The following is an 11,787-nucleotide window of genomic DNA, read 5'->3' on the forward strand; positions in this document are numbered from 1 at the left end:
CGACCCCCGGTACAATCAAGGACCCCTTCAAATGAAAATGAATCATAAACTGGTATTACATGTTCCTTTGGGAAACGTATTCTCAAGATCTTAATAATTCATCAGCACTAATGCAAATGGTTGATAAATGGTACAATGACTAATTTATTATTATTGTAATATTAGAGTTGAAATTGAATAGATGTGTATAATTTGGAAAGTAGTTTCTATTTTAAGCACAGCCCATTCTGACCGGTTTGGCTGAAAAGGGAATTATTAGCATAAAACATGCTGATAGGAAATGAGAAAGTGTAGCAAGTTTAATTTTTAATTGTCTTCTACTTATTCCACCCACATGCGTGAACTTTGTTCAGATTTCAATCATGCCCACTTGAGGGAAGAAAGAACAAGCATCATTTGTTTCTGATACACAGCATTTCACTTAGTACTGATCTCAGTCCATTGCCTCACCCTGAAACCAACCACTTTCACCTCAGGGTGACTAATTTTTCACCGCCCACAAGCAAAAGGCCACCAAGTAGACAGGCATAACAGGAATCAATGATTTCTACTTGACACATGGTGCTTTTCTCCACACTTCCTTACCTCGATGCAAACTAATTTTCTTTTAACCCTTATGTCAGTCAACCTGACGGCTGCAGGCATTTGCAAAACATTCTGCCCCACACCTCCAAAGGAAAACAGGTTCTGCCTCAGGAACAAGGTCTTTAATAGCATATTGATCAAAAATGAACTGAGTGCACAAATGAGAACATGGCAAAGTGCAAATATTACAAACTACCTAGCCCTGGCCAAATGAAGGTTTGATCGATCCAGGATTAATTGCATTCGTTTCAGATCACAGCTGAATAACAGCGTTTGATGTTCAATCCGAGGCTCATAAAGCAAAATACAAAAGCTTCCCATCCAAACAAATCTATCAAATATTATTTCTCACAAACTCTATTTTAAGAACATGAAGTGAATCACTGTTTGAATGCTTAAAGCCAGCTGTGAGATTTTCCAGATCCTTGAAATGTTTTGATGATATTACCATGTACTGTAGATAATGAGATGCGCAATTTTACATTGAGGACCATTATTGTGAAATTGTTCCACAATTTGTAGACAGTTTTTTGCAGACTGGTAAACCTCTGCTCATCATTACTTCTGAGACACTGTGCCTCTTTGAGATGCTCTTTTTTATACCCAATCAGGTTACTGACCTGTTCAGATTAAGCTAATTAGTTGCTAAATGTGCCACCAGCTGTTTCTCTTTTTTTGTACCACTTATTTTTCCTGCTTTTTGCTGGCTTCCCATCCTGACTTTTTTGCAATGTGTTGCTGCCATCAAATTCAAATGTGCACATTTTTTTCATGAAATTGTAAAATGTTTTTGACGTGTTTTCTATGCTGTATTGTGAATAAGATCTTTTCTATGTAGATTTTACACAATGTACCAACTGAATTGGGGCAGTAAAATAACCCTTTTTAGGCTGTCAAAAGTTTAACAACCCATGACAAAAAGGAACATTCCTGATAATCAATTCTGAGGTTTTTTAATTCTTCAGCCTGGTTAAAGCTGTTTCCTGTTGGCATCTCTTTTATAGTTAAAGTAACACAGCTGTTGTTAGTTATAGGTTTAGCCAGTTTCCTGGGATCATTCCTGCTATATTTATATAATTTACAAATCCTCGAACACTCACACAAGTACACCTGACTTTCAAAGAAGAAGATGGTGAGTGACTCTCATCTGGTCATATGTAAAATTAGTTTTAAATCACGGTGTGGTTTGTGCATCAAAACTACATGAATACATATTACACACATTAGAAAGCTCTTTTTTTAATGTCACCACATTTTGCTCACCTGATGAACATCCTTATGTCGTCCCACCATTATACAATATATTGTTAGTTGCTAATGTTTAGGCACTGTAGTGCTACATGTACTGCTAAATGGGAATGCTAATATAGCTCTGCATAATCATGCTAAAAAAGATGCAGCATCTATCAAGGAACATGTCTGGGCTGCTTCAAACTTTAAAAACTATCTACAGTGTTCAGTATTTATAATCCTGGTCTCTAGTTTCAGAGTCTTTAAGGAGTTCATACCACAAGCGCTTTGCAGGCTTTCATGTTCAAGGTTTCTGTACACTAAGTTTACACGTGTTTTACATGTAGAGATGTACCTTTGAAAGGCCTCCAAGGCCTTCGGTGCTCTTTCTCTCTGCAAGTGCTCTTCACTAAGGACCACCCATAGACTGTTAATTGCTGGTCAGGATGCTGGAGTGAAGAGTGAATTTAGGTTAAGACCTCGACATGATGCAGCAGGATTTTCAAAGACCTAAAGGGTATTAGACTTTTTGATAACTATGTAATCAAAATTGAGAGCAAAGGCCACTGAAGGGCACGGGAAGATTTGCGGGGGCAATAAAGTTTTCTTGACGTTAAATAAAAGTGATGTAGACAGCTTTCCGTCATGTAAAAATTAAGGGTTTTGTCATCCTGCCCTTTGTGATGTTTTAAATAACCAATCTTTCAAACAGATGCAGTACCCTGACAGAAAGGTTTAAAGATTTGAAGATCAAATGTCCAAATACATCAGATTTGGTCTCTGGATTGAAAGGTGACTGTGAAAATGAAGTTAAGACACAGGAAATGTTCTGAGTAATTTTACTATACATTCGTTTTTATTTAGCTTCAGTATCACTTCAGGGTGACTCAGTGATGTAGTGGTAAGTACTGTTGCGTCACAGCAAAAAGATCGTGATCTTTCCGCTTAGTCCAGCTTCCTTACAGTGTTTAAAGATATCTATAAGCTTTTTATCGTCGGTCCAAAATGTGAATGGTTACAGTGTAGCCGTACGCCTTTACATTAAAAGAAAATCTAGGTTATTATACATCTGTTTTAGTCTTTCAGCTCACTAAAAATCAAATTGGGCCCATGAGTTAAAATGACAAGGTGAAATAAAGAATAGTAAGGGAAGAAAATTTGGGGCTGAACAGTTTCTGTAAAGACACAGTATTAGGTAAATTTTTCCATTTGTATGTAAAATAATAGACCAAGAAACCTTATTCTCATGCCTCCCTTGCTGTGCTGCTCTAACATGTGAAATGTGTGCTCGGTCTGTCTCCTGAGGAGTTTTCTGAAATAGAATTGCAAACTCATCTTTGAAGGACAGAAATCCAGTAAGTCAACCTGTTAATACACTGAGCCCCTCTGTGATTTTTCAGTGACAGTAAATTACTAGGTAAAAGACAGGTAATAAAGATATCAATCTGATCCTCCAGTCCCTGTTTCTTCATTGCTCTGAGCCTTCTTCAGCAGATTATAGATGGAGCCTTACTAAGAATGACTGACTGAGTCAGAAGAATATATAATTGGATTTCTGACGTCTGCAAATCAGTTACTGCTGTTTATTATTTTTGGTACATGGGTATACAGTTATATTATGGACATAGTTGTTGATTGTAGAAGATCACAAATCCTGTGCAGCAACCTTGATGCAAACTTAGAGGCATAAGTTAGAGAGAACTGCAGCAGCAAACAGCAATGGCATTCCTATAGAAGCAGACCAAAGCAAGACGAGCAAGGAAGGCTTCAAAGCTCTCCTCTCTTTCTGAACGTGTGATTTCGTTGCTGGTGAAACTGAATTTAACTGAATTTCTCGTCAAAGTTCAACATCTTAACACACTGGTGCAATCACCAGCCAATGAAATGTTATAAAACTACTGTGGGAGGTCAGAGTACTTTCTAGTTAACCCTAACCAATTCAATTTGCAAATGAACAATAACAGTAATACGTGGCTAACTTGGCTAATGTTAACCGCAAAGCTAACAGCTGGCCACGCTTACAGTTAGCCATGTGGATCACTGGTTGTTGTCAGTATGACAATTGCACCACACACACACACACACACACACACACACACACACACACACACACACACGTCAGGTATGTCCAGCCTTAAATCTCTGTTTTAATGTCCATGTGATTGACTGCACAAAGCAGCTGAGCACTAATCAGCTAATGCAGTAGCAAGTTCTCTCCATAGACTTTATTTTTAATATATCTATATCTACATATATATATATATATATATATATATATATATATATATATATATATATATATATATATATGTATGTACACACACACACGTATATATATTTATATATCAACCAATGCAGAAGTGCCCTAAACCTGCAGTCTCTCTAATGACAACCAGATTGTAAGAATAAGTCTGATCATATAGAAGGATAATAGAAAATGCCTTAAATTAACATTTTTCTTTTACCAATTAGGGTAAAAGAAAAACACTAATTCAGGGTTTGCTTTAAGGTGGGCTTGTGATTCAGAAGTCACTGCTATATGAGCATGGAGCTTCCTTCAGTCTCCCACAGATATACACTGGCTTGCTATGTTTAGTTTGAAAACACCAAGATAGCAACAGTGAAAATGCTCAGCTTGAGGCTTCACAACAGGAATTCATTAACCGGTGGGTTACATTGTGGCATCTATCTTTTATCTACAACCTCTGGTTCCCTTTCTTTGATGATCTAAAAACATACAGCTGCTATTTACTTATAATAGCAACTGTGTGTTGTGGGACACTTACTGTATTTCATGTCATGATACTGAAGACTATTCAATCTATTCAGTCACTATTGTAGCCAGAAGATATGAGTGGAGTGTCGGTGTGTGGTTTGCACCAGGAGCTCTCCATGTTTACATGGGCTGTGGGGAAAAATGTAGCTGCTTGACAAATGCTAGTATGATGAAGCACTCCTGTTCTGTGAACTTTCAATAAAAACTGTCCAAACACACTGTTCCACATATTCAATTACACTAAAAATTATTTCCAGGCATGTTTTAGAGCAAGATGGATAGAGCAGGATGCCCTCTTGGGCCAACCAGTGGTTATACTTGTTGACTATGGAGAACATGATTTTATGTCACTTTGACTGCACATAAAGATTACTCAGTTCATAGTCACCTGGTGCGAACTTAAAGTAATGTCATTCAAGCATCAGGGAGTGTGACAGGTGTGCAATACATGACAGGAAGGAAATAAGAAAGAACAGAAAAAAGGTCCAGGCAATGCACCTGCTCATATAAGCAGCACTAGTTTTACAAGGAAAATTTTGAATCCAGCAAAATAAAATTAGAAAAAAGTAAAAATAAAATAAATAAAAGTATGCTGGCAAAAAACTGTACCTATACAAAAAAAAGTTATGATGCCGACATCACAGCCACCTGGACGAACATCGACAGATCATCGTCATCATATTCTATGTTTATATTCATGTGGAGAGCAATTCAAGGCATCCTGTGAAGTAAAGGTAATGCTGAGCTTCAACTGTGTTGCTTGTTTTAAACATGGGAAAAATGCCACACCGCAGACTTTTAATAGATATTCCCACTGGGAGAAATTTGACAAGCTGTCAAAACACCTCTGTTGTTACTGGACATTGTCGAAAATTCTTAGAAGCGTGGGGACACATTTGCAAATTTTTTGAAAGCCATAAATACACTTATTGAGAGCAGGAACATAGACGGGCCTTGAGGAAAATCAGCCTCTCGTTCTCCATTGTCCATCATTGTCACTGTATTTGATGCCTTATTTAAATTGAACTCTGAAATCTTTTTCAGCATTGCTGAGAGTTTTCAGTCTGTATCGATACTTCCACTGCTTATTGAATCATTATTCAGTGAAAGAACAGATAATGAATCTTATTCTCTTGTGACGAACACTTGTGTCTAAATGTGTATGCTGGTAGATGGATCATCCTATTTTTCCTTAAATATCAGTATATAGAAGATATTCCTGATTACTCTGAGACATTTTTTGGATGTTGAAGAGTCACTAAATTAATAGAACATAGAAATATACTGAACTGGTCATACTATGAAGCAGCTATTCTGTTCAGGTACATGTTATACCACTGGTATAACATCGGTGCATTGGTAATCCACTGGTATAGCTATAACTCTGGTAATTGCTGCATAAGAGCTCATTTCAGCTCCAGGCCTGTTCATGTTCATACTGGTTTAGTTGTATGGTTTCCCAGGGTGCTGGTCTGCAGTGGATTGTTTTCCACACAAATGTTATTTTCTCATGAAGAAAAAGACAAAATTGTTGACTAGTTAAACAGCTTTGATTCTAAGATACCAAAAATAACTGTGTTGCTGACTATGACAGAAACTTACCCCATCTATCTGCTAAAGTTGTGCATTTCGTCTCTTTCTCCAAATAGCACCAGTGCAAAAAAACGTGTTTAGTACTCACACATAATTTAAACTGGTGCATGTGCTCCTAATCATATTCTCACCCTGATTTCATCAATATAACGCAGATGAGCTTAAATGCGTGCAATTTCATTAAATATAAAATAGTATTAATCAGTTGCTCTAGACTACTGAGATTTGAACTAGCTTTATAGAAATGTACTTTTGTGGACCTGAAATCATCCCAGTAAATGTGCAAAAGTTTCTACTTTTTTGTTTGAGTTACTGCATCCATTTTGTCAGCCAGCCAACAGCTTTTCCTACAGCGATGAGCAGCACAGATGGTTGTTGTAACAGCAGGTGAGAGAAGTTCAAACAAACCAGGGTGATGTCAGTTAGGATCTAGATGTTTAAAACATCAGTTCCTGGCGGAAGGCTACAAGGTCATTTCGGATGGATTCATGACTGAGTCTTCTTGCCAGACTGTTTTCTCAGGAGCATAATTATGTCTGATATCTACTCATCACTTCACAGCACACTCACCGCTTATCCTGTGAGAATTCTCAGGATATGACTGTTTTAAACAATCATAATTGGAAATTCTTAATAGAAACATGGTTAGACATTCAGAGGATGTTTAGCATTGTTTAGGACATGCACTGTTTGCAGACACAAAGGTGAATAAACATTTTATGCATCTACTTTTTTGTGTTTTTACAGTTAGCACCTGATACTCTTGACTAAAAATACTCAATATGCTCACTTTTGCAATACTGTTTGTAGGAGGAACAGTGGTGCAGTGGTTAGCACTGTCAGTTCACAGCAAGAGTCTATGGCCTTTCTATGTGGACTTTACTTTTGCCTTCATGGGTTCCCTCTGGCTTTCTCCCTCAGTATAAAGGTAAACTGGTGAGTCTAACTTGGCCAGTATGAGTGTGAATGGTTGTCTATGTGTTGGTCCTGTGACGCAGTGGAAACCTGTACAGGGTGTACCCTGCCTCTTTACATGACAGCTGAGCTCTTGAAACTCCAAATTGAAGTAGAAGAAGAATACAAATGGAATTATTTAGCTGGTGTTCAATGCCACATGTTAATTTTACAACAGTAATGAAAGACTTATTTATGTTGCAGATGATCTGAATCACTCCATAAATAGAAAATGTGCTAGAAGCTCTGCTTGGGTACCGTGCTTTGAGCTAAAACCCAACATGGGCTTAAGTGTACCATTTAATGGCTGCAAGCCTCACTTTATTAGTTTATTAGAATATTATATTATTATAATATTTGCTAATCTGCATTTTAGCCCATATGCAGTCAAGTAAAAGTGCTGTTTCTACTGAAAGCATTTGGTCGATAACAGGAATACTGCACAATTCTGAAATTCTGACCTGAAAGTATAAATGGTCAAAGGAATTATTCCAGAAACACCAGTTCTGTTGCAGCCCTTTCTCGCTGCAGGGCACAGAATATTTCAGCTTTGTCAGAAGCTGTTGGCGTCACAGAGAAACATACACAAGGTGTTCTTTGTCTGTGAACTTGTCATTTTTTCTCCTATAGAGAGTCATTTTTTAACTTGCAGGATTTGTGAATCATTTGGGAGCTTTGTGTTTTATTGTTTGTTCTGCTTTGTTTTCCTTCCGTTTTTTAATTTTGTTTTTATTCACTGGCACCAGACTCAGTTAGGTTTTGAAAAGCCAAACAAAAAGTAAATAAAAATAACATGGCTTAGGCTTAAATATTCCCATTTGCAACATTAATCTATCAATTATTCTCCCACAGTTTTAAGTAGGATTGTTCTATCCAAATATTTCCCTGATCAGTGAAGTCTGACAAGATGGAAGTGCTTGACAATGGGATGAAAATGTGTATTATGTCTGAACCAAAGTTCAATAAATGTTGAGAAATATAACCTGAGAGTGGTGCTACAGAGAAGAATCAAAAGGATTCATGGTTATATTACTATAATCATGAGGCATGGAGTTATTTTCAGTTATGAAGGAAGCATATTTTTATTTAGCCTCTATTAATCTGAAAATACAGAACACAATATGAAAGCAACAGATTCACAAGAACTTTTTCTTATCTGCATGCCAACATAATCAGAGGAATCTCAAACCTACAGTTGAAGTTCTTTTCTCCCCCCTTCTTAATTTAGTTGGTAAATTCCAAACAGACCTATTAGTTTTAAAGTGGGCGTACTGCTACATCTGAGGTTATGTTCATGCAGATCAAGTAGGTCAGTGCAATTTTGGCTTATTCACTTATCAAGCTGGAGTCAGCGCCGCCTGGAACTAAACTATACACCCTGCAGGGTTGAACGATGCAGCAGTTGGAGCTGAAGTGGATATCTGAGCACAACCTAAAAAAGACCTGTAAAAAGTTGGAAAACACTCATCCTCCGGTGTGTTTGGAAAGTTCAGATGTTTATGTGTTAAATAAAATTCACATATTGACAACTGCTGTGGTCCCCTTAAGCTTGGCACTAAAGCCACGACTGCTCTGGTGCTGTTGCTAAGTTGCTAACACGTCAGACTGCGGTTTGTACAGGGCAGCTCTTAATGTGTGTCAGTCTGTGAGGCTGTGTATGCCTGTAAATGAGCATTTGTACTTTAAGTAGGGAAATATGATACCACGGAAATACCATAGATATCTTACAGTGTTTTATTTGAAATCTAGTTCAACTATATCGTTTCATCTGAACATATTTGCTGTGCTCTTTAAATCGGTGTAATATTAGCAGTCATTTAAAAAGATAAATGTTAACAGCAAGTCTGATTAGATATCATTATACAGTACGGTGAATTTCACTCAGCATCTTAAATTCCAATTCCCTGAGAGCACCAAAGACAAGCGTAATGAAATGAACTTACAATGACCAAGAATGGCAGTGCAATCGGGGATGCACTGATGCGTATGTGGAGTTAGCACAAAACCTTTTTACTAATGCCTTATATGCATATAGTAAGTGAAGTGATCATTGTAGAATAATCATGACAAGCCATTTGTGTTCCCATTCTGCCTCAGAGCAAGAAAAAAAATCAGCAAGGTTAAAAAAGATATTTTAGAACAAGACATCATTTTAAAAATGAAACCATTCTGAATTAAATACTGCAGAATGTCATAATGTAGCAGTAAAATTACCGCTATAGTTGTGGATCTGCGCAATTTGAGCCCACCTGTTTCTATTTTAAGTTGAATTCTACATTATTTACTCAAGATAAAATTATGTAGAGGTGGCAAGAAGGCCTGTAACCATACCTGCAACAAGAACAAATACACGACATTGGCATTTGTACAATAATAAGACAATATTGATACTCAGTTTCTAAATCTCATAGTGATTGTTAATTACATGGATACCATGACACCAGTAATTTCATACAGTTTTTCTTTTCAGATTATGTTTTGTTGGTCACAACATAATCTAAATCACCTGAGCGACTTACAGCTCAGTCACTGTGGAGCTACTGAAGAAAACTGGTGATTGTAATGAATTCTTTTTGCATTTGCATCAGTTGGAAGTAATTGAGGTAATTTTTGAATGGATTCTGAATGTAAGTAATTAACGTCAAATTCTCTTAAATTTCTGTAATTCTAATAAAACTATGTAAAAAAAAAAAACTATATATGCTTCTTTTTTTCTTTTTTTTTTAAACCAAATTTTGAAAATGTATTGTACATCACTATTTTTTAAGGAATTTCTGTTTCCAGTTAATAAAGTTCTGGCTGTATTCCCAGTTTGTGTTGTTAATGTGAACTTTTGTGAAGATGGCAGTAGTAGATTTGCAGTTTTGTCTGATTTACAAATTTAACATTATTATCAAATAAAGATTACATGTACAGTGATGTGAAAAATGATTTGCCCCTGATTCCTGATGTTGATTTGCTACACTTTTATTTTATTATTAGACAAACATAACCCAAATAAATCCAGAATACAGTTCTTAAACAATTATTTCATTTAATTTAAAGGTAAGAAGCTATCGAAACGTACCTGTCCTTATGTAAGGTTAGTCTTTTTTTAGGTTATGATTGAACAATAAGAAAGACACTGGGCAAAAAATTCCATTTCTGGGAGAATTCCAAAAATATCAAATTTGCCAAAAAACATTTTGATGATCCCCAAGACTTTTGGGAGAATATTCTGTGGACTGATGAGACAAAAGTTTAGCTTTTCTGAATGTTTATGTCTGTTACATCTGACATAAAACTAACACAGCATTGCTTTGCTGATCAGGGACGAATTGCTGTCATTGATGAAGCATGAACCATGAATTTTGCTCTCTACCAGAAAATCCCAAAAGGGAATGTCCAACCATCAGGTTGTATCCTGAAGCTCAAGTGTACTTGGGTTATGCAGCAGGACTATGATCCAAAACACACCAGAAATAAAATGAGAAGCATTTTGTATGTACTTGTATTTACGTAATATATCTTTTATTTAAAACTGTTTGGTGATCTGTGTGACAAATGCTCAAACAAACTAAAAAAATCAAGAAAAGTACAAATATTTTTCTTTGAACTACCAGCTTGTCACCATTCAGTTACAAACTGCAGACTGACTCAATTTTATTGCCTTTTTTATCTCTATCTTGACATACCAATGTTGCTTTGTAGATGCCAACTGACCACAAGTGGTCACAGACATGGTGTCTGTCTTTGAAGAAACCCTTTTAAAGGCAATAAGATGACAACTTCATTACAGTGGCAAAGATTTTGTTTGTGCCGAGGTCTCCAATCACTATGTTCCCTACATGTACATGCTTGCATTTGTTTCTATACTTCTATTGTTTAAAATTTTCACCAGTATAACCTGGAACCGCCCCCCATCCAAAATTTGAAATTATAAGTAAAAAAATAAATTTAATTTATTCTGAATGGTGATGGCTTTATTAGGACATCCACCTTGAAATAAAAATGAGACCTTGGGCCAACAATGGCAGAGAAAAGAGGACAGATTGCGGTAGGGATAGGTGGAGGGGGGTCGAAGCATGCTTCCGGAGAAGAGAGACTGAAACAGATGAGGAGAGACTCACATGAGTAGAATAACAAACAGCCTGCAGGGAGAAAAGATGTAGAATGTGAAGGGCACAGTGAATTAGTGTTAAGATAAAGACATCAGGGACCTGTTTTGCAACCCTGAAACTGTTTTCTCTTTGTCAGTGCAAGAGGACAGAGTAAAGAAGCCTATACAGTGTATAAATAAAAACAGCACATTAGCTGTCAGGCTATCTGTGACAGCTGATGAGCGGATTAGCTCGTGTTACCTGTCTCTTGTTTGCTAAACCCTCTAAACTACCATTTTGAATTGCGGGGTTAGAATGAAAAATTAGCTGCTCTGCACCAGCGTGCTGAATATGTAGTTTGATCACAGCATCTTCATGTGAGTTTAACAGCCCATGAATCATTTTGACAGTTCTTTTTTTTTCAGAGCTGTGATAGCAGCTCAGAAATGAGGGAGCCAAGTCATCAGATGTTGACATTTAAGGAGGGATTTTGGTCCTTTCCAATCAGTGATGCAGAAGCCATGACCCAAGAATGCAAATGAATATGTTGAAGCCAGTGACACAGCTCTG

The sequence above is a fragment of the Oreochromis aureus genome, linkage group 16, assembly GCF_013358895.1.
Source record: "Oreochromis aureus strain Israel breed Guangdong linkage group 16, ZZ_aureus, whole genome shotgun sequence".
NCBI classification, from domain to species: Eukaryota; Metazoa; Chordata; class Actinopteri; order Cichliformes; family Cichlidae; genus Oreochromis; species Oreochromis aureus.